Here is a 17,578-nt window from a genome sequence, read left to right as displayed (position 1 = left end):
TCTATCAACACTCTGCTTGTATTTCTTCTGCGAATATGAAGATGTAGATGATAATGCTAATGACGAAATATTTGCCAATCAATTGTTGTGTTGTTGAGGCATTGTTGGGCCATTTCTTTATATCACTGCCAATCTTGTAGTGATGGCTTTCCTACACCAGACTTCAGCAGGGAATTGAAGAATAATAATCCAATAATGATAAAGGAACCAGACAGAAGTAGGCCGTGTAATTCATGACCGTGCCCTGAGGCATGGTACACTGGGGAAACCGAGCAAAGGCTATGACAATGGATAAATGGGCACCGCACAACAATCAACAGACAGGAGCGTTCCCTCCCAGTTGGGCAACTCTTCAGAAGCCCAGGACAATCGACCTTGGACCTTCAGGTGACCATCCTCCAAGGTGGACTTCAGGACAGGCAGCAGTGAAAAGTGGCCGAGCAGAGGCTGATAGCTAAGTTCTGTAGTCATAGGGAGGGCCTCAACCAGGACCTTGAGTTCATTTCACATTACAGGTGACCATCACTGCACTACACACACACACACACACAGGCACTCCTATACACACACATAAACACGGACATACGTTTACACAGATGCGCACACAGACAGTCTCACACACACCCCTACGGACACACGCACTCCCACACTCACACATGGATCCTCTCACAGACTTAGGCCACTCTACACTCACACACGCACATATATACTCTCTCTCACAGACACTCACTAACCCCCACCCCAGACACACACACACACTCCTACAGGCGCACACACTCCCACACTCACACATACACCCTCTCACAGAGTTAGACACTCTACACTCACACACACACATATACACTCTCTCTCACACTCACAACCTCCCATCCCAGACACACACACACACACACACACACACACACACACACATGCACACATACACATGTATGTTTGTGGGGTGAATTTGTACTTGCAGAGTTACATTGTACTTTGCACAAAAACTGAATGAATTCATGTAAGACTCTGTTAACCCACTTTTGAGATTAGAATCAATCTAAACATTATGACACAGACAGAGAACACAGGCGGCTAACACCTTCAACATCTTATCTGGCTAACACCAATTGTTTCAGTTAACTTTTTTAAAAAAAAAGTTTTTCAATGTATAATTTCAGTTACATCACACTGTAAACTTTTGCTATAAATTCTGTGTCTTATAATTATGTCCTTCATAACCACCTGATGAAGGAGCGGTGCTCTGAAAGCTAGAGTGCGTCCAATTAAACCTGTTGAACTATAACCTGGTGTTGTGTGATTTTTAACTTTGTACACTCCAGTCCAATACGGGCATCTCCAAATTATGTAATTCTTCTTCCTTGATAGATGAATTCTGCACTTAAACAATATTAACTGGTAAACAAGAAAAATCAAGGTTAAGAAAGCCTATTGCCTAATCAATATTCATCCATCCAGCCCATTAGTTCTCCCATCATTTTGCCTAATTTTGCTTGAAGGATGCAACTATATTATTGTAAAATAAGTTATGTGTTCCTGTTCTTTTCTATTTATTACTGGGCATCAATACAATTCAAATACATGGGGAAATCCAAATGCAGTTCTGGTAAGTGGCTTCACTACCATTAAGATTCACAAAATAGGTGACTAGATGGCAGACTAAGTATGGTACCAGATGCTGACTTATTGCTGGAGATAGAGCAACACCCAACAGACCATTACATGTCATATCATGCACTAAAACCTGTCTCACTCTGGTTTCAGGCCAGCCTTCCCTCAGACTATTAGATTCCCAGCAGTGGATGAAGCATATATGTGGATTTTACTCTTTGCAATAATTTGCTTTCTAAAAGACTACTTGATCTTATGACTTTCTTGAAAGGATTAACAGCAAAATATAACAAATGAATTTAATTCAAATTAATTACATTTGTTCCACTGTCAAATGAAAAGTTAAAGTCATTTCCTATTCATTTGTTAAAACTGATTTAAAACCAATAAGTTGATTTATTTGAAAAAGCAGGAAATACAAGAAATGTTTAGAATTAAATTTATAAACCCAATTTGAAGATTTGCAGCATTTAGTTGGCTTATACACAATCTAATTTACAACTTTTTTTTAATACAGCCAGGTAAGGAGAGCTGATTGGCTACCCTATTTTTAATCTCATCTAAGTGAGTTGCAACAATTTTTTTTTAAACTTCCTATCTTAACATGCAGTTATCACACTTTGATTGAAACATAAGTAGCTAAATCAAAATGAAGAAGCCAATTAGTTGCAAGGTTTTCTTGAGTGAAAGAAAGAGGAATTTTATTATTTGCTGCCCAGTAAAAAAAGGTTTTAAAATGTCAAGTACACACACACCAATGCAGGGATAAGCTCATAAAGCTGGGGTTTCTCATATAGTCTGAAGGTAAAGGCAATTGTCTTTAGACAATTAGATGGCTTGGCCTCTACAGGAATCAAATGGAGGCCCTCACATGAGAAGGCCAGAACTGCTCCTATGGGAATGCTGAGACACTTATGTCCCACTAACTGAGTAAGGGCCACTCTTCATTGTGTGGCAACTTTACCGGTAACCCCACTGTCAGTGTCACTCATTGCACATCATGACCATGCATTAGCTGTAATGCCTCCTGTTTTTCCCTCATGCAGTGGGATGCACACTAACGCAGTTCAGAAACAGCCTGCTCCTTCAGAAACCACTTCCTCAATGTCTGACGGTGAGATTTCCCAAGGACTCACAGGAAGCATTGGCAGCACTGCCTCCTGTACACAGCTCCGATAATGATACCTCAGTGGGAATGGTAACTTTAAACAAATTGGGTACACATGCTGACATGCTGGTAAGCACCTCATTGTGACTGCTCTGGAGCAAATGTCCCAGGGAGCTTACACTCGGGGGACTGCCCGTGATCAGACACCTGCTCAGCCCCAGGCAGGAGAGGGCCTTTTGGTACCAGGAATCAGGGACTTTGGGCATTTGGATGAGGAGGAGGTACAGCAGATGTTATATGGGATGCAATGGCCCTCATTGCCCAGAAGATGCAAGAGTGCAATTGTCTAGCTGCCTCCCATTGACAGGATTGGTTTTAGCTCTCAGGGTCAGCTGGAGAGGTGTACATACGCCTACACCATCATCCCAGTCACTGGTCCTCAGGGTTAATGGCATAATGCACATTCCAGGTCCCCTTTGGTCTGAAGGAGATAGGGCAGTGCCAGGAGGAGGGATCACACAGTGGCCCCTCAGATGTTTCTTCTCCGGACATTACAGAGGTGAGAAATTCTTCACCTCCACCCTGCTTACCCCCTTTTAGCCTTTGGAAGTTCAAGGCTGGGCAGGGTCAGTTGGCCTATGGTACAAATACTCTCAGTGTATCTGGGCTATTCAGTCACAAATATCATGGGCTTGCCTGAGCAAACCTCCAGGGTCAATGAGCTCCTCTGGTCCTATCCATCCTCGCTGTGTAACCAGTGTCTTTAATGAGATGCAGTTGGAGGGAGTAAAGGAGGAATACTTACTGATGGCACTTTGATGGCATGGGTGACAATATGCTCCGTACAAAGTGTCATGTTTGTATAAGATTGTTTTTTTTTTGCAGTACATTTAGTTATTTCAATCTCTATGGAGCCCACAAAGTACCAGCATGATGCCTAACTTCCTGTCCACACAGGATGTGCCATGGGTCAATGTCTGTGTTGAGATCCTACTGAAGTGTGTGGAAGCAAGATGAGCAAGGTATACCAGGTATTTAAGGTATACCAGGAGTTGCACTGATGCCATTATCCCTTGGACACAAATGACTTTATCTTATCCTCTGTGTCCAAATATTCTTTCATAAAATAAGCCAAAGTTAAGATAGGAACATACCTGACAGCACATAGAAAGAAAAAAGAAAATCTCTGGCTATTCAATCTGAACACTCTCCCAAGAGTGAAAATCTTCATTTACTAACTTTGAAGGGTTGAATTCTCAACTTCACTGCCAAGTGTAAAATAAGTGACAGGTGATTATTGACTTGCTTTGATTTCAATAAAAAGAAAATCAAATGGGTAGTTTTATAGACAACGCATCTGGCATCACCCTTGGCTGGAAGGAAAAGATAAAATCAAGTCCCAACTCTCTAATGTGAAAATGCAAATGTGTGGGTCTAAACGTGAAATATGAAAGGGAATAATGGGTTGAGTGACACTGACCTTTCATGTCTGCTACTTCTTTTTTTTCTTTAAAGCACTTTTCAAACAAAGAATTATGGAAATGTGAAACTCTTACCGTGTAATGAAATTGAATGCTGGATCAAATGAAATTTTCAAACTGTGGTGGCCAGATTTTTATTAGATAGCATTATTTTCATATGGATCAAAGTCAGGTAAGTGGACTAAAGTATGATCAGTTTTGAGCTAAGTAAGGGATGGAATAGCTTAAGGGCTGAAAAGCTTCCATTCCTCTGTTCCTGTGATTCTTCTGAGTTACAGGTAGGAAATTGAGATCTTCTTTTGTGAAGATGTCACAAAATATTACTTTGTGAAGCCGGAATTCTGTTTCCATTAAAAAAAAGCAACACAATTTCAGAAATGTTGCTCCAAAGTGTTTCAAGTGGGACTCACCCCAGCTCTGGAATTATGTCTTAACCTCTGTTGTTAGGAATAAAGAACACTGTTGGACCAAGGAAACACATTTATTCTATGTCTATGTTAAACACCACAGAATATGAAAATGCTTGTGATCAGCATGAAATGCAAAAGGCAAGTAAGCATTCTGTCTCATGACACTCTTCTGGGAAGTAAAATTCAATCAAATGCAGGTCATTTTAAAATTTTATATCCTCTAAAATAAATTAAACTTTTATAAATGCATTCAAATCAGGTGACAATGGTTAAACCATGTTATTTGGAAAATATCAAACCAATCAACTAACACTTAAGCCATAAAGACGAAAAATGCTGGAAACACTTAGCAGATCAGGCAACACCTGTGAATATGGGTTGATAATGTTGTTGGTCAAGGTTTTTGATGGTAAAGGGCTAATCAGGAATTGGCAGAGTGCCCTTGCTTGTTTTTAGTTGTACCATATGCAATCTGTTACATTCAGGGCATTGGTTAGCTTAGTTGACAAGATGGCTGGCGTGCCATGCAAAGTGACAGCAAGAAAGCCCTTACCATTTTGTTCTTTCATTTTGATTATGTTTTGATGAAATGCATTAATGTCCTGCTAAAAGAATGTCAATATATTTGTGGAATCGACCGGGGTGGTGGGTGTTAAGGAAAGAGGAGGCAATTCTTCCTCCTCACCTGGTCATAACATGCTGTATCGCTTCGACAATAAACTGCTAATTATTGTGCCCACAACACTGAAACAGCTCCTTTAACACAATCAGTCTATGATGTGATTTGTACTCCTCACACAAGCATCCTCCCATTTGGTGGTTCTTATTCCTGATGAAAAGCTTATGCCCCATTGATTCTCCTGCTTCTCGGATACTGCCTGACCTGCTGTGCTTTTCCAGCGCCACACTTTTCGACTCTGACTCTCCAGCCTCTGCAGTCCTTACTTTTTCCTGTTCTCATTTTATCTTCATTTCTATTAATTCTTATCCATGTCAGCTGACAAAAAAACCAAGCAGTCTTTAAGGAACATGATGAATTAGGAGAACGAAGAGGCAGAAATGGAGGGAATTTTAAGGCCTAGTTTGGCATTAAAACAGATGAATTTTAAAGGGAACCGCCAATCTTACTAGATTCAATGCTAAACATGTCCAACTGATATAAAGCAGCAGTCAATGAAACCAATAGGATGTTGAATTACGTAGTCAAAACAGTTCAATGTACATCAGAAGATCTTGAGATCAGATCAGTGCTTGGTTAAAGTCAGACCTTTCAATACTGTGTGTGGTTCCGGTCACCTGGAAATGAGAAAGACGTTCCAGGAAAAGTGTCACCTTATTGTTGGCGAACTAGCATTGAGCAAAGATCGGAAAGAATTGAGCCATGAATTACAATTGCAAATCATTTCAATGTTATTGGAGCAACTCCAAATCTAAAATTGGATTTGTGGAGTTTCCATGTTAAAAAGTTGTTCTTACAAATGCAGGAATGTGTGGAAAGGCATCAGAATGCTGTTGGTGGCACAGTGGCTCAGTAGTTGGCTTTGCTGCCTCATAGCACCAGAGATCTGGGTTCAATTCCAACCTTGGGTGATTATCTGTGTGGAATTTGCATTTTTGCCCTGTATTTGCATGGGTTTCCTCCGGTTATTTTCCCCACAATCCAAAGATTTGTAGGTTAGGTGAATTGACCATGCTAATTTGGCCATAGTGCTGAGGGATGTGTAGGTTAGGTGCATTAGTCAGGGGTAAGTGTAGGATAATAGGATAAGGGTATGTGTCTGGGTGGATTAGTCTTCAGAGGATCAGTGTGGACTTGTTGGGTCAAAGGGCCTGTTTCCACACTGTAGGAATTAAAAAGTGATGTCAGTCAGCACACAATATTGGTTGATACCAATTGTGGCAGTTATAATGAAAATACTTGAGCAAACACTTTCTCTTAACACTACACAGCTAAGTATGCATTCATCAGCGGGAATGGTGCCCCATTAGTGCTTTTTAAATATATCATTATTACATTAAATGGAGTTGCTAATGGAATTCTATTGGTTGAGTTTATATTGTGTTTGATGGTTTGCACTGTCACATGGAGCAAGAGCTTTTGGATGATGAATTTTCCCCCTCTACCACCTGACCAAACTGATTGGTTAGCAGCTTGTTATTGCCAACAGCACCAGTGAGAACAATGACCAGAGACTGATACCACAGCAATTCCCAAGTTCGAAGTCTGGAGATCTGTGACCAGGTGAGTGTGGGGAGGGGGAGGAGCGGGGTGTGGGGTGGGGGAGGGGGAATCTCAGAGCAGAGGGCAGAGGGGAGAGAAAGCAACAGGGATTTGGTCAAGAGGGTCTTGGGAATCTTGATCAAAACAGGAAACTTCCAGGGAGGAACAGACCTTGATGCAGAGCTTTTGTACTTCGCTACAAATGACAATCAATCAATCAAATGGAATCTATTCCTGAATTGTGTGATATAATGCCTTTTAGGAGGATTAAGTTCTTTGAGGAGAAAGTGAGGTCTGCCGATGCTGGAGATCAGAGCTGAAAATGTGTTGCTGGAAAAGCACAGCAGGTCAGGCAGCATCCAAGGAACAGGAAGGGCTTATGCCCGAAACGTCGAATTTCCTGTTCCTTGGATGCTGCCTGATCTGCTGCGCTTTTCCAGCAACACATTTTCAGCTTTTAGGAGGATTAACAAGGCAGAGGAAAACATGCAGAATGGTAGAACCCTAGAAGGTATAGAAGATCAGAGAGATATTGGTTTGCATGTCCATAGATGGCAGTAGGACACATGGACAAGGCAGTAAAAAAACCATATAGGAAACTTGCCTTTATTAGTCAAAGTTCAATACAAGTGCAAGGATGTAACAAAGGAGCTGATTACAACAATAGTGTGTATTGCTGTGTTAGCCAAAATGTGATTAAGTGAGGGGAAAAAAGCATGTGTGAAGTCTGCTCTGTTGAAAGGTTATTGGTCAGGTGATGGTCTAATGTCTAGAAGCCCCACTGATTTTAATGTTTTTGTGTCTGAAAGAACGTGTGTCTAGTATTCAACCAAGCAGCCACCCAGTCTGCATTTCGTCTCCTCAAATCAGAGGAGACCGCATTGTGAGCAGTGAATCCAATAGAGGAGGTTGAATAAAGAGCTTCACCTGGACATTGTGTCTGGGACTTTGGATGGTAAGAAGGGAGGAGGTAAACAGGCAAGTGTTGTACTTTCTATGCTTTCATGTGAAGATACCATGTTTAGTCCCACAAGGATCGGTGCTGGGTCCACTACTTTTCATCATTTATATAAATGATTTGGATGTGAGCATAAGAGGTATCACTAGTAGGTTTGCAGATGACACTCCAAAATTGGAGGTGTAGTGGACAGCGAAGGCACCTCAGATTACAACAGGATCTTGATCAGATGGATCAATGGACTGAGGAGTGGCAGATGGAGTTTAATTTAGATAAATGTCAGGTGCTGCATTTTGGGAAAGCAAATCTTAGCAGGACTTACACACTTAATGCTATGGTCCTGGGGAGTATTGCTGAACAAAGAGACCTTGGAGAGCAGGTTCATAGCTCCTTGAAAGTAGAGTTACAGGTAGAAAGGGTAGTGAAGAAAACGTTTGGTATACTTTCCTTTACTGGTCAGAGTATTGAGTACAGGAGTTGGGAGGTCATGTTGCGGCTGTACAGGACATTGGGTTAGGCCACTGTTGGAATATTGCATTAAATTCTGGTCTCCTTCCTATTGGAAGGATGCTGTGAAACTTGAAAGGGTTCAGAAATGATTTACAAGGATATTGCCAGGGTTGGACGATTTGAGCTACAGGGAGATGTGGAATATGCTGGAGCTGTTTTCCCTGGAGCATCAGAGACTGAGGGGTGACCTTATAGAAGTTTACAAAATTATGAGGGGCATAGATAGGAAAAATAGACCAAGTCTTTTCCCTGGAGTGGGGGAGTCCAGACTAGAGGGCAGAGGTTGAGTGTGAGAGGGGAAAGATTTAAAAGAGAGCTGAGGGGCAATGTTTTCACTCAGAGGGTGGTGCATGTATGGAGCTGTCAGAGGATGTGGTGGAGGCTAGTACAACTGCACCATTTAAAAGACATCTGAATGGGTTTATGAATAGGAAGGGTTTGGAGGGATATGGGTCAAGTGTTGGCAAGTAGAACTAGATTAGGTTGGGGTATCTGGTCGGCATGGACGAGTTGGACTGAAGGTTCTGTATCCGTGCTATACATCTGTGTGACTCTATGATTATGTTGTTATGAGGAGGTGTCAGTGCTCGAGGAGGAGTGGACCACTGTCCTGAAGAAATCAGCTCCTATGGAATGTTGATAATGGAGGGGAGGGAAGTATGTGTCCAGTGGTGGCATCAGACTGGATGACCACATTATGGAACACTCATATTCTCTGTATAAAAATAGCCCCAAGCTACCAGTAGCCTGGCACTTCAATATACCATCATCTTCCCATACCAATGTTTCTGTCTCAGGTCTGCTGCATCTTCTAGCAAAGCTCAATACGAGCTGGAGGAAAAACACCTTTACTTCTGCTTCGGTATTTTAGAACCTTCAGGACTCGACATCACATTTAACAATTTCAGAGCATTCCTTGTACATTAGCTGCCCCTGTCCTGTCATAAAATGGGCTGTTTTCAGCACAGCCAACCCATTTCAAACTATTATCACATATCTAGCTTATCATCTTCCCCAGCTTACTAAGAACAACCTTTTGTCTGTCTATCTGTTTTTTCTCACTTCCTGTCTTGCTGGCATCCCATTAGCTCTCTCCTTTCCTCTTTCACAAACTCATCATCAGCTTAAATACCATCTCTTTCTGGCTGCTTCTAGTTCTGAAAAATCATCATATCCCACCAAAACTTCAATTTCCTTTTACAGATGCTACCAAACCTGCTGAATTTCTCCATCAATTTTTGGCTTATTTTCAATCTCTGGTGTCCACAGTCCTTTTTATTTTAGAATTTTATTTGTGTACTTTACTAACTGCCCCTTCTCTTCCTGGTATGGCCATGTTGCAGGAGTTCTGCTTTTCCCTCTGATGGGATAACCATTTCAATACATTGGTTTGTTCGTTGCTTTCTTTCTTCCTTCTGCTGTTTGATAACATGCATGCCAAAACTCACTTTCAGATCTCCTTCCTCAGTGACTGTCACCTACTCTACTCTGCCCCATATAGATTTCGATTGAAGTTCCAACCTTTATGTCTAAAGTCCCCCAAGATTACGGTATGTCCGAGATAGATAATGTTACTCAGGCAGCTGCTCCTGCTACATCCTGAGGCCCAGTTCAGGCACATGTCTGACCACATGCACATTCCCATCCTCTCCCTTCATTAGCAAAGCCTCACATTATCTCAGATCTGTCCCAGTCCCGAGTTTCACTTCTTTGTTAGACTCAATACTTCAACAAAACATGTTTCTTTTCCATCCAGATGTTAAGGAATACACGATGAGTCCAGAAATTAATTTTGAATCTGAGATAGAGAGAGTTTTGTTAAGTAAAGATACTTAAAGGATATGGGCCAAAGGCGGGGTTATGGATTTAGACATGATCTCGTTGAATGGCAGAAATGCTAGAGGCAAAAAAAACTGCAGAGGCTGGAATCCAAGGTCAATAAGCAGGACGCTGGAAGAACACAGGCAACATCAGGACATGGAGAAGTCAACGTTTCAAGTGTAACCCTTCTATAGGACTAAGCGTGGGTTATACCTAAAACATTGACTTCTCCACCTCCAACAGAGGCTAGAGGGATTCCTCCTTTTTTTGTGTTGCTATGGTCCTATGTCAAATGAAATGTTAACTCTGTTTCTCTCTCTACAGATGCTGCCAGACCTGCTGAGCTTCTCCAGCTTTTTCTATTCATATTTAAGTCACTTTGTCCCAGTGTTATTTTTCTCGCCACCTGCCAAAGGCCCGTTGAACTTAATTTTCAGAAGTTTCTCTCCTGCAGAATTTGGATTACGATACCTAAGGTGCTATGGAGTGTGAAAGCTGTGTGGGAACTTGGACATGACTATCCCCACCATGGAGTTAGCCAAGCCTCACATGCAGGACTCATGATCATTATCCAAGCGAGCCCACAATCTTAAAAGAAAATTGCACAGTTGAAACGAAGGTGGTCATCTCTGAATTGGGGGTTCTGACCATTGTTTTTAAAAATCATCCTAATTCAATGGAAAAACAGGCCTAAAAATTGCCTCAGTGGGAGTGAGCTAATGTGCAAGTATTGCTGAAATGAAATCGCCAAATGATATAAAAAGTAGGAGAGTTTATCATTAGAATTTTACATCGGCCACATCGAACAGCTGTAGGAAACTAAAGAACAGCTTCCCCATTGTTCTTTATCTGGGAGGGAGAGTTTATAAGTTCATAAGTTCATACGTTTTTAAGGTATAGCAGCAGAATCAGGCCATTTGGCCATCACGTCTGTTACACCATTCGATCATGGCTGATATGCTCCTCACCCCCATTTTCCTGTCTTCTCTCCATATCCCTTCAACCCCTTACCAATTAAAAACCTGTCTAACTCCTCCTTAAATTTACTCACTGTCCCAGCATCCACTTCACTTTGGGGTAGCAAATTCCACAGATTTACAACCTTTGGGAGAAGTAATTTCTCCTCAATTCTGTTTTAAACTTGTTACACCTTATCCTCAGGCTATGACCTCTCGCCCTAGAATACCCCACAAGAGGGATCATCCATTCTGTGTCTATTTTATCCATACTTTTCATCACCTTGAGTATCTCAATTTGATCTCTCCTCATTTTTCTGAATGCCAGGTCTAAACTGTTCCATCTCTCTTCATACGACAAACCCCTCATCTCTGGGATCAATCTAGTCAATGTCCTCTGGACTGCTTCCAATGCTGTTACATCTTTCCTCAAACAAGGGGACCGAAACTGCGCACAATACTTCAGCTGCAGTCTCACCAGGTAGGGTTTGTGTGACATTGTAGTAACTCAAATCTCGTCAGTCAAGTATCAACGCGAAAAATATGTGATACATTCAATTGCAAATCATTGCATAACACAATAAGTCTTGAAGATTGGATCTTGTGGTTCAATGGTAATATCCTTACCTGTCAGTTAGAGGTTCTTGTCCCTCCTGCTCCAGATACGAGTCTGAATAGGTTAATTACAAATACTTACAAAGTTGTTGAGTGTGAGCTGCTGTTTTTGATGGGGTTATGGCAGAGGGGTACAAATTATCCATGACATTTGGGGTATCGTTTCTACTGCCACATATTGCTGGATAACTTATACATTAACAACATTTGCACTTGCATCTCACTGTTATTGTGCCAGCAATTTCTCACCTAATAATAAGTATAAAATGCCAAGGAGAGGCTATTGTCTAATTCTAAAAGATTGTAAGTGCACTTTGGTACTCTGTTTCAATACAGACTTATAATGAATAGAATTCTATTTGTAATTAACTATTGTTCGGTATTGAATCCTAATAGAAATTAGAAATTGACTAAATTTTAGACATTTGAACTGATCATTGATTCACAAACTTAGAATTGACATCGATTGGATTTTAGGCATGCTGCAGCACAACATATGCTTTAAAACATTTGATACTATTAATGGATTCTGAAACAGTTACATTCAGAAGGTTGAGATAATTTGGCCTTTTCATTCAACAATGTGTAATAAGTATAGGAATGAATCCGTACATTTTAGTTAACTCAGTCAGGATTAATATTTCCAACATAAGTTCATGTCAGAACAGAGGAATGGGTCAGCAATGCTATATTAAGTACATTTTATTTGCTAGTAAATGTAGGTGAGACAGAATGAAGAATTAAAATATGTTTTTTTGCAGACAAACTGGTTTCAAGGAGGTTTTAATTATGAAAAGGAATTGGATTTCTTTATTATACGTGCTGACAAAAGTAATATTCTGTTCTAGTGTCTTCGGTTATTTGAGGTCAGCTATGTTAGCTTTAAGGATATATGAAAAGAGTAGAAAAATAAAGCAGGTGGAACTATGATTTGCTATGTGTGGACACTCTGCATCCAAGACAGTATGTAGTCAAGTAGTCTGAACCATTTCAGTGCTTCAGTTGGCTACAATGGTGTCAATATATGCAGTCAAAGATCTGGCAATTTACTATTGCTGCCTGCTATAAAACTATTTATGGGGCAAAATTCAACTTAGATAAACATGTGCAGGATTTCTGCAGACTAAATTTTACTTTATGTGTTATGAAGCTAAATCCGTCAAATGTCCCCCTCTTATATTTATGAAATCATTATTCGGCTTTATATCATTTTGACTCCACTTGATCATTTAATGCTAGGGGCAGGTGAAGCAGATTAGCCATGGTTCCAGGGATAGGGTATTAAGGCGAGTCTAGGTGAGATGCTTTTTGGAGGGTCAGTGTAGACTCGAACGGCTGAATGGCCTGCTTCCATACTATAGAGATTCTATAATTCTCTGATTCCAAATTATATTATTACCACAAGACAACAAAACAAAAGAACTGTGAATGCTGGAAATCAGAAACAGAAACAGAAATTGCTAGAAAAGCTCTGCAGGTCTGACAGCATCGATGGAGAGAAATCAGAGTTAACGTTTCGGGTCGAATGACTCTTCTTCATTATCCTGTGTTTGTCAAAGTGAAATGTTATTAAAGGCACTGAACAGTCAGATAATTATTCAAATATTGAATGGTATCATTGATGTATGATTCATTGTAGCATTTTAATCAAAGATAATTTCAACAGTCTTTTATCCTGATTTGAGTGCTCAAGTTTGGCTTTGACCCAGGTGCAGACCTGTTGAAAAATGAGTCAACTTGCCTCTGAACAGCTGACAAACTGATGTTTCTTATAAAGTTGAAATTGTTTGTAAAGATAGCTCTCAGCAGTGTGCTGAACTTGTAATTTTCTGAGGGTTATTTTGGCCGTCTATTTAGTTTACTAAAGTTGTTTGACAAAACAGCTTTAGCAACAAATCCATGAAAAGCAAGATGCGAGGGGCTTGTAAGAGTAAAGTGGCAGAAACAAGGTTACAAATTCCTCAGTCCCTTTCACCCAGTTAGTTCATGGAGAACTAATTCTCGTGCAATGACCGAAATCCCAAACCCAATTTTCATTCACCAATAATCCCCTCATCACATGGCGACTGTGTCACCCAGTGCAAGACTCAGTTGTGAAGGGAAACATTCTCTCAGCATCCACCCTGTCATGTTCCCTCAGGATATTATTTGTTTCCACATGATCTTAATCTCCTAAATTCCAATGAGTAAAGGCACACCCTGCTCAATCTTCCTCCATGATATGACCCCATCACTTTAAGAATGTGCTGAATGAACCTTCGCTGAACAGCATTAATGCAATTGCATCCTTTTGTTAAATACAGACAAATAAACTGTACACAGTAGTCCAGTTGCAGCCACACTCAGGTCTTGTACAGCTGAAGCAATCTTTCTATATTTCTATACTTGATTCCTGTTGTATGCCAACATTCAATTTGCCCTCCAGCACCGTGGGCGGCACGGTGGCACAGTGGTTAGTACTGCTGCCTCACAGCAACAGAGACCTGGGTTCAATTCCCGACTCAGGCGACTGACTGTGTGGAGTTTGCACATTCTCCCCGTGTCTGCATGGGTTTCCTCCGGGTGCTCCGGTTTCCTCCCACACTCCAAAGATGTGCGGATCAGGTGAATTGGCCATGCTAAATTGCCTGTAGTGTTAGGTAAGGGGTATATGTAGGGGTATGGGTGGGTTGCGCTTTGGCGGGTCGGTGTGGACTTGTTGGGCAGAAGGGCCTGTTTCCACACTGTAAGTAATCTAACTTGCTGTATGTGCTTACTAACTAATTGCAGTTCAGGTCTGGCCATATGTGACTCCAGACCCGCAGCAATGCGGTTGATTCTTGACTGGCAACTAGGGATGGGCAATAAATGCTGGCCAAGACAGCAATGCCCTCATCACATGAATCAATTTTAAAAATATATACCACAATACCCAGATCCCGCTGTATAGGACAGTTCGATAGTTTCTGTCTTTTTTAAAGGGCATGGAAGTTCCATAGGTTGCGTGGAGGATATGAGAAACCGGGGGGATGGGTGAAGACTCATATATTGACATGGTGGCAGCAGGGGAGCAGGTGAGGACATGTGAAGGCTGAGGACTGGGGGTTATGTTTCCAGTTTGTTGCTTTTATTACAATTACAGCAACCTGTGGGCGGCACGGTGGCACAGTGGTTAGCACTGCTGCCTCACAGCGCCTGTAGACCCAGGTTTAATTCCCGACTCAGGCGACTGACTGCGTGGAGTTTGCACGTTCTCCCCGTGTCTGCGTGGGTTTCCTCCGGGTGCTCCGGTTTCCTCCCACAGTCACAAAGATGTGCAGGTCAGGTGAATTGGCCAAGCTAAATTGCCCGTAGTGTTAGGTAAGGGGTAAATGTAGGGGTATGGGTGGGTTGCGCTTCGGCGGGTTGGTGTGGACTTGTTGGGCCGAAGGGCCTGTTTCCACACTGTAAGTCTAATCTAAAAAAACCTCCTGGCTCATTTTAGTAGGGTTTTTTTTTCATAATCTGCCTTGGTACATGGCAAACCCACAGCTGCCCCTGAATTCTTTCTGGAGATGGCAGGCCTGATTCCTATTAGGACTCACTTCTCCTGGAATGAAAATTATGTCCTTGCAGTTACCATTCATTCAAAGCTATGGCTAAGTTTGGAAGTTTTCCAATTCCTGCTATCTGCCTCCAGCTAGAAAGTCCAGCTCGTAGCATAGATAACATTTTACTGTTAAAATTATGTTAACTTGTTTCTCCATATCAAAGATGATCATGTTTATTCCATGCTTTGCCTTACTCTTAAGTGTACTTGTGTTAAATATAATAGCAATGTAACTGAGACAGAGTAGTTTATAGAAGTCCCTTCAGTTTTAAATATACCTTTTTACATTATTACAGATATAATGTAATTTGTAAAAGCTTGCTGTTTTTCCGTGCACTTTATTTGGCCTCTTCTTGCTAACATTTAAGTGAGTTAGAAATTGCTTTAATTTTTGCATGTACCTTTTAAAACTACTGAATTGTCAACATATTTTCTTTATTTTATTCCTGATGAAGGGCTTATGCTCGAAACGTCGAATTCTCTATTCCTGAGATGCTGCCTGGCCTGCTGTGCTTTGACCAGCAACACATTTGCAGCTGTGATCTCCAGCACCTGCAGACCTCATTTTTTACTCCAACATATTTTCTTTGACTTATTAGCATGTTTGCTGCTTGATTCTCCGATTGGAAACTGAACTTCCAAAATCAGAGTATTTCTTGTGTTTTTCCATGACAAAGATTGGCTAACAAATCATGGGTCTTACAACTGAATCTGCCTTTTCAGTGCTCGTCCAAAACAAGCTGTACATTTGACAGTTGTTTATTTTCAATATTGATACCACTTTTGTTAACTGTCTGAGAGCCACTGTGGAATTACCATTTGTAATGGACTATGGTTCATTGACACTAATAAAATTTCAATTTTAGGAAATGCATATTTCATATGACAAGCAACATGAGTTCGACTGGGACGACACTACTATTATAGGACAAGCCAAACAGACAACAGCCAGGGAATTCCTAGAGACATGGCACTCATCCACTGATTCAATCAACAAGCACATCGACCTGGACTCAATATATCGGCCACTGCAGTGGACACTGGAACTGACAACCGAAAGCGGCAGAGACAAACCACTATAAATGCCAGAGAAAAGATCACAGAAGTGCTTCACAGGAGGGTCCCAAGCACAGTTCAGTTCATTGATATTCAGCTTTCTTTCTCCCCAAACTTGCAAAACAAGTTAGGTATCGAAAAATCCCAACATGGAGCAGGGACTGACTGATTCAGGTTGCCGCTTACCCTGAAAGACCTCCACATTATGTTCAATCAAACAACACCATGTGAAACAACCACACCCATGGACAATGGCGTCCAGTTTTTGCCAACCTAGCCGATTTGTGGAGTTGTTGGCCAAATGGCAAAATCGCTGAACTGCTAGTCCAGAGAGCCAGGTAATGTGGTGGGGACTCAGATTCATATCTTGCCCTGGCAGATGGTAGAACTTGATTTCAACAAAACAGTGGAATTAGGAGTCTAATGATGACCACATAATCGTTGCTGATTGTCAGAAAAAAAAACATATCATTCACAAATGTCATTTAGGGAAGGAAATCTGCCATCCTTACTTGGTCTGTAACTACATGTGACTCCATAACCACAGCAATGTGGCTGACAAATAACTGCTCCCTGGGCAATTAGGGATGGGCAATAAATGCTGGTCTAGCCAGCATGAATGGATAAGTAAAAAAATTTTTTTCCAACCTCTCATGACACTTCTCTGATGCCCTGGCAGCATGTGGTGAATGAACTATCATTGGAAAGTAGCGCGAGGGACACTTTATATGCAAGGAGAGGGAGTGGACAGATTAGACTCGGTTGCACTTCACGAGCAGTCTTCAGGCTGGTTCACTGCATCGCAGCATCTTTGTCTTGTTTTACCTTTCCTTGCCTTGCTGATTAGTGCTGTCACACAAACAGGCAGCTTTCCTTGCTGCTCAGCAGTCCTCAGTCAAAAGGAAAGACACCTTGCTGCATGGAGTTGTGCTAATCTCACCCCTACTCCATGTGGCAGTGGAGTAAGCAGGAAAGACACTTCCTGTACAGCCATGCCTCGGTCTTAGGGAACTTGTCCTCATTGAAGTCTTGAGATGAACCTGTCAGTCCGGGGGTCCCAGCATAGTAGACCCAGACCAGCCTTCAATACCAGTTGAGGAGATTGGCCATGGTTAAATGACCCTTCTGAGTGATGTCCTTCAGGCTATGTGTCCCTCTGAGTCCAGGGAGTGGATCAGTTCAATCCTGTGTCCTTATATCTGCCAGTCAATGGGAGGGGGTAAGGCTGTCACAGTTGGGAAAATGTATAGCTACCAGCCAGGGGTC

This window comes from Hemiscyllium ocellatum, chromosome 6 (assembly GCF_020745735.1).
Source record: "Hemiscyllium ocellatum isolate sHemOce1 chromosome 6, sHemOce1.pat.X.cur, whole genome shotgun sequence".
Lineage (NCBI taxonomy): Eukaryota > Metazoa > Chordata > Chondrichthyes > Orectolobiformes > Hemiscylliidae > Hemiscyllium > Hemiscyllium ocellatum.
This window is presented reverse-complemented; position numbering follows the sequence as displayed.